Source organism: Frieseomelitta varia, unplaced genomic scaffold (assembly GCF_011392965.1).
Source record: "Frieseomelitta varia isolate USP_RPSP 00005682 unplaced genomic scaffold, Fvar_1.2 scaffold_506, whole genome shotgun sequence".
Lineage (NCBI taxonomy): Eukaryota > Metazoa > Arthropoda > Insecta > Hymenoptera > Apidae > Frieseomelitta > Frieseomelitta varia.
The window spans coordinates 97,118-109,678 of record NW_025110264.1 but is presented as its reverse complement, the minus strand read 5'-3'; positions in this window follow the sequence as shown (position 1 = coordinate 109,678).

Genomic DNA, 12,561 nt, shown 5'->3' with positions numbered 1-12,561 from the left:
TCTATCGTTTTCCTCTTCTTCTTCTTCTTCTTTCCTTTTCGACCTTCCCTTTCACGAGACTGGCCCCTCTGTTCACGAGGCTCGACTTTCTCTCTGTCGCTCGGTCTGTCCTCTTGGACGCGAAGAAAAAAGAAGTTCCTTTCAGACTCTCTTTCTTTCTTTCTTTCTTTCGTTTTCTCTGCTGTCCGTGCTCCTTCTGGATCGTTCACCGTCGACGACGAGATAGTGCGTCGCGTTTTATCTGCCGCGACTTTTATTAGCTTTTTAGGCATCGCGGAGATCCGGAACACCAGAGAACTCGTCGTTTCGTCGTTTGCAGATTTTTGTTTTTTTCTTTTTGTTTTTCGTTCTCTCTTTCGGCTTGGCTTTCTCCCCCTCCCCCTCCTTTTTTTTCCTTTTTTTTTTTTAGTCCGCTGTTTGGCTCGTTTCCCTGCTCCCTTGGATTCTTGGCGATACGCGAGTTTTGGCGAAACGAAAATCCGGGAAGACGCTTTTTTAGACACAGATCGGCGATCGTTCAGGGGTTCGTGGAAGGTTTTTGCCAAACTTGAGTCGAATTTCGAAGACACTTGTAATTTTTGAGAATTTTTGCCTTGGTCGAGTAGCTGAAATCCACAGTTTGTTTAATAAAAACAATGAATGATTGTTTTTATGCTAATATACTAATATTTTTTTTTATCAATATTAATAATAATCATTTATTGTTCCTCGTGAAACACAACTGTGAATGTTAGCTATATATTAGTATCACATAGACAAATTTTAAACTTTCTTTTGCTCGTCACTGTATGTAAAATAACATTCTCGATAATCCATCTTCTGTCAAAGACGATACAATCGCGTTATTTCTACAACGTTTCGCCGATTTACGAATTGCGAGTTTCTCGCCTAGAAACGCATTGCCGTTCAATCATGCTGAATATCGTTCAATTATTACAAACGAATCGAATCACCGCGGCCGAACTAATCGCAAGAAAGCTAGATCGCCTCTCTCTCTCTCTCTCTCTCTCTCTCATCATCCAAATGAAACAACCCTCCAAACAATCAGAGCGACCAAACAAACTTCCCTTGTATCGATCGTCGAATCCATCAAATCTCCCGCAAACGCGGAACGCCAAATAAACCGAAACTATCCCGGCGCAAAAAAAGAGAGGAGAGCGTTGCGGCAAGAAGGTAAATAGAAGAAGACGAAACGGCGAAATCAGGAACAGAAAGAAAGATGCTGAAACGCCGAACTGTAACAGAGCGAAAAAAAAAAAAAATATATATATATATATATATATGCATACAGGGTGGGTCACAATGTCATCTAGATTTACGTCATTATTATTACACGCAAGCGAAAAATGTTTCAGATGAAGTTGAATGGTTTCGAGAGGGGCACATTTCGATGATACTAGTTTTCTTGCAGATGGGTGGACGTGTAGAGGACGTATGAAGGTCATTAACGTTTTTTTAACTTTAAATTTAATTAATTTATTAAATGGAATCATATACTTTTATTGCATCAGTTGATGCACCTTGATATTCTTTACAGAAAAGTATTATTTATGTTAAAAAATTATTAGTTTAGGAGATATTTTAATTTTAATTTTGTAAAATTATCTTAAATATTTTGTATTATTATAAATTATGAAAATTAAATATTTTGTATTATAAATTATGAAAATTAAATATTTTGTATTACTATAAATTATGAAATTAAATATTTTGTACTATTATAAATTATGAAAATTAAATATTTTGTACTATTATAAATTATGAAAATTAAATATTTTGTATTACTATAAATTATGAAATTAAATATTTTGTATTATTATAAATTATGAAAATTAAATATTTTGTATTACTATAAATTATGAAAATTAAATATTTTGTATCATTATAAATTATGAAAATTAAATATTTTGTACTATTATAAATTATGAAAGACATGGAAGAAGAAGTATAGTATTCTTATATATATATATATATACTTATATATATATACTGTCTTTGTCTTTCACGCATAGATTTTACAAAATTGAAATTAAAATATCTCCCAAAATAATGATTTTTTAACATAAATAATTATCAAGTTAATATCTAGGTGCATCAACTGATGCAATAAAAAATATATGATTCCATTTAAAAAAACGTTAATGACCTTCACACGTCCACCCACTTGCAAGGAAACTGGTATCATCAAAATGTGCCCCTCTCGAAACCATTCAACTTCATCTGAAACATTTTTCGCTGCGCGTAATAATAATGACGTAAATCTAGATGGCAATGTGTGATGACCCACCCTGTATATAAAGAGGGAAAATAGAAAGAGAGAGAGAGAGAGAAGGAAAAAGATAGAAAGAGTGGAGAGACAGGGGACATCTCGTCTCTTAATTAAGCCCTCTTTTCTTTCTGTTTCCTCCAAGTCCGGCGGCGTCGTCGTCTCGCGTCGCGTCGCGTTTATCCGGTACAAACTCACGGCTCGCTACCGTTCGCCTGAATCTAATCGTCAAGATACATCGGGGAAGTTACGTGTAGTAGCTTGTTCACGGATTGTTTCGTTCGCCTGGCTCTCTCGGTCTTTCTCGCCCTGTGGGAGAGCGGCCCCGGAATCGTAGAGAAAGACGGATAGCCTTGCGCTCTCGCGACGTGAAGCGAAACGGAGAGAAGAAGCAGCGTTGTTTGGATGAGAAACAACCCAGAAGAGAGAGAGAGAGAGAAAGAGAGAGAGAGAGAGAGATTGCAAGGAATGGGGGGAAGAAGCACGATCCGCTGATTAGAGGGGAGCATCAAGCGATTAGAACTCAACCCGACAGAGCTCAGATAGAAAAATCCGGTATTTAATTAAGCTCGTTCGTTCGTTTCTGTGTCACGCTTGTTCTTACTTGTGTCTTCAATGTGTATGTGTATATGTATGTCCGGCAAGCTACACGTACAAGGTGTTTTAGAATTGAAGCAACTAGCACGACGTGGCTATTGCGTCGTAGTCTATCGATATAAATTCCTTTTTTCGTTTCACGGTGAATATAATTATAAATATTGCAGCAGCATTTTTACACTCCACTTTCGTTCAGCAGTGTACGAGTGCATTTAAACATACATGCACTTTGACGAATAATAAACTTTAAATGAATATTAAATTGTCAGCGAAAATATACTTTCTTTCAATCATTTCATACTTTTTCTCACCTCTTTACCATAGATTATTTATTACTTTTCTGACTGTATATCTAGTAATGTTATTGACGTCACACGTCAGGCCCAAGAAATGATTTACTAATACACAAGCTTGACCTCTTTCACTCGAAACTATTCTTCAATTTTGCTTTTTTTTGTCCTTTTCTCGACAATTTAACTGACAATTTGTGCGACTCGACGTCAGGGTTCCTGCGATAAAAACTAACGTCGAGTCACACTCGACAAAGGAGTGGCACAGAGTTAAAACAGTATCGCCAGCAATTAAATCAAACACGAACGTGCATATATTTCGAGGGAAATTTTAAAACACACCCTGTACGTACACATGTATTTCAGACGATTTCGCACTGTATCGCGGTGTCGAGCCGCTCCTTAATGCAGCGAGCGCCGCGCTATCGGCTCGTGTTAATTGCTGAAACGCCAACCGATCGTTAATCGTCTCGTCTCGCATCCCCAGCCGAGCCGGGGGGGAGATAATTGAGCGTTTTGAGGAACGAGCCGATCCGAAGATCCGGAGCGCGGCGAGAGACGACCGACCTATCCTGCCGCGAAGCGCGTGCATCGAAACGGCTGCTTCATTTAAACGAACCTCTCCTTTCTTCTTCTTCTTCTTTTTCTTCTTCTTTTCTTTTTTCTTTTTTTTTGAAACATGTCATTTTTAAACACCAAGAAGCGAGCCGTAAACGAGCTGGCCGATAACGACAACGCGACGAGCAATTTCGATCTTCGATCTCTGCGTCTTGCTTCCTTCCTTCCTTCCTTCCTTCCTTCCTTCCTTCCTTCCTTCCTTCCTTCCTCCCTCTCTCTCTCTTTCTCTCTCGCTCTCGCTCTATTACAAGAGCGTTCTCGAAACGAGGAGAGGCCTGATGGCCGCGCGATTAAGCTCGTAAACGTCGCGGAATTAATCGGCTGGGCGTCAATTTTCGAACCACCTTGACTCTCCCCCACCTCCTCTCGTTTTCTCTCTCTCTCTCCTTTTCCACAAAAGGAAAACTTTCGCTGTTCGTTCGATCGTGCCAGCTTCGAACGAGATAAGATTCGACGCGTTTCGGTGATTAACTGCGCGGATCTCGCCGTGTTAATACACGATCGTACGAGGATCATTACACGCCGAGAGAGGTCCGAACGACACACACACACACACACACGCACACGCACCCAGCCAGATTGCTAGAATCTGGCACGATACGCGCGCGTGTGTTGGCAGAAGTGTATGCACGGCACTCCTCCGCACTTGACACGCAGAACGACGTCATTATATTAGCCGATTCCGCGGTAACTCGCGCCGCGCGAGCTTCAAAGAGCTGGTATATGGGATCGCGTGGACCAGTGATCACGAATGAACCGTCGGATTCATAAATCGACGTAAATCCGATCTCTGGCTTCTTCCGCGCCAGTTAACTATCAACCCGCGTGTTGAACTTTTACGCTCTGCTGTCCCCTTTTCCGCTCCGTTCTTCATTCTCCTCTCCTGTTTTCTTCTGTCTTCAAGTTTCTTTTGATTTTCCATTTCTGTTTGCTCCTCTTCTTACTTTCCGCTAACCTTCGGTTCCTTTTAACCTCTTGCGCTGGAACGTTTTGTCCCAAATTGCAACCTTTTCTCAAATGCAATACCCTTTTTCTGATGCAAATTCAATTATTCTGTAACCACAGATTTATTATTATGCAAAAATAAGTCGTTTTAATAAGGCTAGGACCTTTTGTATCTTGTTTCTAAGACATCAAACTGCTATTTAAGATAAAAAAAAAACAAAAAAATCGATTTTTTGAAAATTTCAAACTGTCCTGACCCCTCAAGTATACTGAAGTATAATCCAGGCAAAACAAATAATAAATTTATTATTTCTGAATAATTTCTGTCCAGTGATATCGTACCGACGAGTTCAGAAAGAACTTATTATATTATTGTATACGGTTCGGTCACTCGTTATGGTCCGCAGTCAGTACTACCAAAGTGGTTGAAATACATAATTTTCCAATCTGTAATTTTTTAGATATTTCATATATGGCACACTGCAGTCAATATAATTTTGACAATAATAATATTCTAATGATATTAACCTCTTGCGCTGGAATGACGTGCCACGCACGTCGAGAATTTTCTGTTCTAAAATTGTAATATTTTCTCAGTTTTAAGTATATTTAAGTAAAACAAATAATAAATTTATTACTTCTCAAACAATTTCTATCCAGCGACATCGTACCGAAGAGTTGTCAAAAAGAAAGCGACGAATTATTGTATACGGTTCGGTCACTCGTTACGGTCCGCAATCATTTGCCAGCGCAAGTGGTTAACCTTCTGTTTTTTTCTTGCCAATGTTACTTTTGATTCCTCTTTATTATCTTCTTCATCCTCGAGTTTTAAGTGTCCGTTTTCTTGGAATTTCTCTCACATGTGTTATTTATAATTGTTGTGCTTGTCCTCCTCCCTCTCGTATTCGCAAACTTAAATTAACCTTGCATTTAAAAGTTTCCATGAAGAGCAAGAAAATTTCAAAAAAAAAAAAAAAAGAATCGTAAAGATAAAATTTACATGGGAGTACAAAGTATTTTACACTTCGTTAAGATTTAACGACTGTTCGAGATTTCATAATACAGGGAATACTGGTTTTAATATCGTGTAATTTAATATCATTTGGAAAATGCTTCGTCAACAGGTTTCTTTGCTGTCGAGTGGTACAAGATTTTCATACCAGCGAGTAATCATGTTGGACACGCGTTTCTACGCGTCCCGTACGAAGCTTCGCGGTTATCGCCGTACCTCTCTTGCTCGTTCTTCTTTTTTTCTTTCAGAAAAAATTCTCCCGTACACGTACCGATTAGTCGTTCTACGTAATGACAGAACGAATTGCATCGAACGAGTAATCAATTTTGACGAGATTCAAGTATCAACGTGACACACAGTATGCCTGACGAGGGGGAACTGTCAAATGTTTATCTGTAATCAATTAATTTGTTACACGTTTTATATCTTTCTGACTTCGTTTGATTATCGAATATTTCAATCTCTTATTACTGGCAAAAGAAAGTTACAAAAGTAAGAAACAGCCGTCAGAGTAACAAAAGCAAGCAGAGGAGAAAGAGAGAGAAAGAGACAGAGAGTTTTCTTTGTCAGAAAAGCTTTGGCTCAAAATTAAGAAGATCATTTCGTACTTTCCTCGACGTTTAACAAACTTCCTAACCGCAAAAGTACGCCATAAATCAGCCTAATCTGAAATAATCCAAATGCGTCGAGGTTAAACGTCGAGGTTTCCTCGCCAAATTAAGATTAAAATAATCCGCCTATTGTTCTAACCTTCCCCGCTGTTCAATCACCTTCACCCAAGATTCAATTACCTGTCCCGAAAGTAACGCGATTTGTTCTACGATTTCGCACGTTCAATGTAGACACACGTGTACGCACGTTCCTGCGAGTGAACGTCCACGAGACTTGTCCAGAAATTACAATTATCTCACGATTATCCCTCCCCTCTCCCCTCTATTCCCCGTTGCATTTGCAATCCGACCACTTTCCCGCACTTTCTTCGATCCCGTGAATCCGGCCGGAGTGAGGCTGGCATCGGGATCGAAAGCAATCGAAGCGACGCCGGAGCGTGTTGCGAGCCAGCTTCCCCGAGAGACGATTTCAATATCGGCGCTAATAGCGGCCAGATACGATAATCTCGGCCCAGTGGCCGTACTTAACGCTGACTTAACGCTAATCCCGGTCCCATGCCGATCCCGCAAACCTACGTATACCCGTGGCGTTATGTATATACGGCGTGTATCACGTCGAATAAGTGGATACCAGACGCGCAACAAACACGAGCGAGATTGTTGGCATAAAGGGAGAAACACACACGCACAGAGAAAGAGAGAGAGAGAGAGAGAAAATAGGCGTTCGCGCGTGTGCATCGCACGCAAACAGGAGAGGAAGAGAGAGAGAGAGAGAGAGAGAGAGAAGGAACATAGAACGTCGAGTGCGCGTCGAGAGGATAGAACGAGAGAGAGAGAGAGAGAGAGAGAGAGAGGAGGATGTGGGATTGCGTCGAATGTCGGCGCGGCGAACGAGCCATTTGGCCATTTCGAGTTTAGTGATTGTTGCCAGCACTGGTGGCGGTTGTACATCGTTGCAGCCAGCAGCTTGCGCCTCGAGAGTAGTAGCAGTCGCCGCGGTAGCACCACCAGCAGCAACAATACACCCTACCCGTGTTGCTGGCGCGCAATCCGCCGTCCGAGACGATCACCGGACTCGGTTCCGAGCCGGTCAGCCAACTTTCCGCTGGTTGCTAATAAACGCCAGCTTCGCGGCTTCGGCTACTATGAACCCTAGCTCTCCCCTCCCCCTCTCTCTCTCTCTCACTCTTTCTCTCTCTATCTTACTATTGCCGTGAACGTTTCCAGGGACGTATCGAGCGTCGTTTCGATTCCCGGGGATCTTGAAATTTCGGGATGGCTACGTATACGTAGGGACGCAATCAATCCGAGGGGATATTAAGGGGGCATTAAACGGGATCTTGGCAAGCTCGTAGCACCGGGATCCACCGTGTGTTTGTGGCTAGTCCCGAGGATTCTTGTTTCGCGGAATTTGTCGAGGATATTAGATAAGCTTTTAAATCGCGTCTTACGCTTGGTCGACGGCGGTTTGTACGATCTGTTTAGCGGTTGTTCGATGACTGGAGCAAAAGAGGATAATTTCGCTCGATAACTGGTTTGAATATCCCGTTTAGCGCGGGTATATCAAATCATACGTTATATGATAGCGAATACTATCAGAAAATTTAGCCGGATGATTACTCGTTCCTTATGAATCACATTTGTTAGCCAAACAGCTGATTAGATTGCTTAGTCAAGGTACAAGACTCGCGTTAAAGACTCTTTGGTTAAATCGAAGATGGCGGCCCACGGATCCGAGTGCCACTTATTTAGTACTGGTAATAGACGAAAAGCCAGAAAAGCATGACTCGCGTGAAACCCAACAACTTTTTCGAGACTTATTTTCGTAACGAATTGATCTGTCGACAAATGGATTAACCCGTTGCGCTGGCAACTGATTCGCGGACCATAACGAGTGACCTGCACCGTATACAATAATTCGTCGCTTTCTTTCTCTTTTGAACTCGTCGGTATGACATCACTGAATAGAAATCATTAAGAGGTAATAAACTCGGGTTACATTTAAATATACTATAAAACTGAGAAAATGTTGCAATTTTATGACACAAAAAAATTCTCGACGCGCGTGGCACCGTCGTTCCGGCGCAAAAAGTTAAAACCTCGAAGTCTTTCTCGGTACGCAAAGCAACGTAAAACAACTTGGAAGCCCGCGTACTCGGCTGACGAGTGAGTTTCCTCTCTGTTGGTGGAAGTCGGACGAATTAATAGTCCGTCACGCATCGCGCGAAACAAATGGCGCCTGGGCTGTATTACACATTACGTAAAACGCGATACGGTTTCCGGGGGACACTTATGTTTGCAGTTTGTTACATCCATTCCTAATGTGATGTAACGATGATACGCGGAACGGGGCGTAAAACACGGCTCGTGTCGTTTCGAGAGCGTTCCTATCCCGCTAGTTGGTCCCGCCAGATATATATACGTATCTCGCATCTCTCTCTAACTCTTTCTCTGCCCCTAGCTCGAAAAGTCGCGTGTACATACATCTGAACCGCGACAAACGATCGGTGGACGTCCGTGTGTCGCGGCCGTGTCGTTACAATTCGCACGGCACTACCGCTGGATTTATCGTATAGAAGCGCGGAACGACTTTCGCCTGGCTCTCGGTGCGATCTCGCCTCGCGTTCGTTCCATTCAGGGCCGTGTGGCGGACAAACGACGAGCAAAAAAATTCGAGTCCGAGGGTCTCGACCTCGTGTTACACAGCCCAGCCTCTGCCGCGGCACGGAACCAGGATTAACGCGTGAAATTGATATCGCATAGTGGCGTGGAAGTGTACGGTGAAGAGAGGCAGAGACGGGTAGGTAGCGAAGGACAGGCGAGAAGGGAGAAGGGAGAGAAGAGAGGAGACTCGATGGAAACCGGAGCAGCGGGCTGTGGAAGTTGGGCTAATTTTTTCTTGGCTGATCGAAGGGGACGAGCAAACCTTTCCCGCCCCCCTTTCCCCCTTCGCCGGCGTGTCGATGATTTAGGACCACTCCTCTCCTATCCTCTGAAAAGAAGGAGCCCGGGAGGGAAACCGGCAGTGGTTCCCCTTTGCCCGTGTTATTTACGACCGACTCTCGACAGACGTTTCCAGGACCAGTCTTTCACGTCGGAGGTCGGAAAGCCAGCGACAGACGAGACCCGAAGGGGGAGGACTGGGGAGGAGAGGAGAGGGGACTTTCACGGTCCTCGAGGACCTTGGCGTTTTTTCTCTCTTCTCTACCCTTCTCGGCCCGTTTCGAAACGCAAACACTTTCCTTCGCCGTGGCCGACTAATTTTAGTTTCATGATCGTTTTCGACCGGGCGGCCCGAGCTGCGCGCCCGTTCCGCTCCGGCCGCTCGTAAATCTTCCCCCGTTGAGCGTGACCGTTAAACGGCGTAATCTGTGGAAAGATGTAATTTGTCGCGGGGAGCGGAAAGAAAAAGAAAACGGGGAAAAAAGGAAAAAAAAAAAAAAGAAAAGTCGGGAGATGATGCTCCGTTAAACGCGCTGCCCCGAGGAAATTCCGGGGAAAATAGAAATTTTGTAAAGGTATCCGAGGCATCTTGCCGGACGGGACGAAGTAACGCCGGAATTTCGCGTTACGGTGGATCGGCGTAAATATTAATCTTCTCTCTTGATTTTTGCCGCCTTTCGAAACTTTCAGACGGAAAGATACACCACGCGTACGCGTTGTTTCACCATGCGAAATTAATTTCGTAGCTTTCCTAGTTGCTTTTTTTCTTTCTCTTTGTTTTCTTTCTGTTTGCTTATCGAACGGGAAGAAAGAATCTTTCGCAGAAAAAGATGTTGCGAGATTCGAGGAAGGAACGGGCCGATCGCTACGGTCCTGGCTATAAGCCATTACCGCGAGGCACAGACACTCGCTTCGTCCTCGTCTTGGTTGCACGTCGCGGGCCGCAGTCTCTTGCCTCTCGGTCTCTCCCTCTCTCATCAGGCAGGGTGGCAGATAACATTGCTGCATGACACCACCGCTCTTGGTAGGAACTACTCAAGCACCGAGAGCGGTAGATACCTACGGGCACACAGCGAAGCTTCTCGTCTCGTCTCGTCTCGCACGGTTCACCGCCGCCGATGCAACCTCTCTCCGTCTGTTCTCCGCGTGTACGCGTCGCTGCCATCGACGTGCACGCAAACACCTTAGTCGGTGGTCGTGGTCGTGTTCGTGTCGCACAGTCGCACGACCTCGCGTACAGAGGTACACGAACATACACACACACGCAAACAGGGACAGTTGAAACAGCTCCGCAACGGGGAACGTCCATAACCGTGCGGCGTGGAGCAGCGCACGGCGGCGGTGCAGTGCATTAGGACTGGGTTACGACAGTAAATTTTCACTACCGTGCGGAGTTCTAATGGCCGGGAATGCAGCTGGTTTCAGTGGCCTCCAGTTGCCGTCTTCGTCTTCCATCGTTCTCCCTACCTCTCTGATTTTCTCCTCTCTTGCTCGGCGTCTCGCGCTCTCGGCAAGCAGACGCGGCCCGTCTCTCCACTCCGTGTGTACGTACTCACCGCATTGGTTTCCACGGCGAAACGCGGAAACGAGAGAAAACGAGATCCGCTAGCACGTACGAAAGACAGAGAGGAAAGCAGAAAGCGACGAGGACGGAGGGGAGGGTGGAGGCGAGGAGTAAGTTGTTCGCGGTTCCTCCCTGCAGGAAATGTTCGACTCCCCGGCAAGATCCCTTTAATATCGTCGAAACAGCTCGCGACGTGTGCACCCGGAGCTTCGATGCAGCCAACGGAGCAAAGGGGTGAGCGTGTACAGAACGCGTGTGCGCGTTCGTGCGTGCACAGAGCGAAAAGGGAAGAGCAATCAGACTGTCCTCCCATCTTCCGCTCGTCTATCCTCCGTCCGATGTGCGTATGTATGCGTGTGTACACGCGTCTCTCCGGCATCCTGTTTCCTTCTTTTTTCCTCTCTCTTTCTCTCTCTCTCTCTCTCTTCCTTTCAACCCCCCTTTTTCGTTCGTGCTTTCGCTAAATCAAGTTTCAGCGCGACAAGTAGCATGTATCTCTGCCGTATGCTACTCTCGCGATCGGTTTGCCCGGCTTTCGCCCGCCCCCCGGGAAGCCAGAAAATTCTCCCTCGAAATCGCGATTCGGAAACGTTAATAGAGTGTTCCGCTTTCGGCGTTTCGAGGAACCGGTTTTTCTTTTTTTTTTTTTTTGCGATTTTTCTGCGTCCTTTCGGAACGTTGCAAACGCGTGTTCAAAGTATATCTCTGATCGAAAAAGATCGACGACCGGATATATACATACTTTATATGTATTTTTAATTTTGTAGAAACATCGGGTCCTTACATTTTTAATTCGCGAGCTCGAAAAGAATTATTTCGAAGAAAACGGTAGAAAATCATCGTACGTTCGCGACGATGCGTTTTCTAAATTAAAAAAAAAAAAAAGTTAACAAAATGGAGAAAATAATTACAAAGTTGATAACAACAAACTACGCTTCATGTGACGTTGTTTAAATGCCTGCTTGAAATGTCGATAAATATTCATTTGTAAATAACGCCGATAAAAACGCGACTAGATTTCCTCGCTGTAAAAAGCAAGAGAGGATTTGATATAAAATAGGCAATCTAATAAAGCATTCCTCTTAAAGGAGGCACGATAGATTAGCTTAATGCCTCTGGTTAACAGTTGATACTTGGCGTGCGTGCGCGTTTGACTGGCGACCTTGTTTGCTAATCGAATCTGCGCGGCGTGGCGGCGGTGTATCGCGAAACCCGTTTAGCGGTAAATTAACGAAGAGCGCGTTTTCGGTGTCGCGTCGCATCGGTGGAAAGTCGTTAAACGGCATTAACCGGCGACGAGACACCGGTACGCGGGGACATAATGAAATACTTGAGGAAAAGTTTGCTACGCTCGGCGCGGTACGCGTCGCGCGTCTATCTGTCTTTCGCAAAAGCGACGTTTAACGCAACGTTGCGACGGTTGGAAACGATCTTTTTTTGTTCGCGTAACGCGACAAAGGTAACACACGTATACACACACACACACACACAAATAGCATTCGCGTCCAATTCAACACGATAGCACGAGGGAAAAACTGACGATTATCCCGGTGCTCGGTTAGCGCGAAAACATCATCCGGCTAGAGTTATATCACTGTGCGCTTTCGATATCTCTGGCGAGGGGATCGATAGCAACGATACTTACGAGACAGTCGATAGCCCGAGAGCCGCTCGTTAAGCAATTTCTTGTCGGGAAATTGAAATGCAGTCCTCGG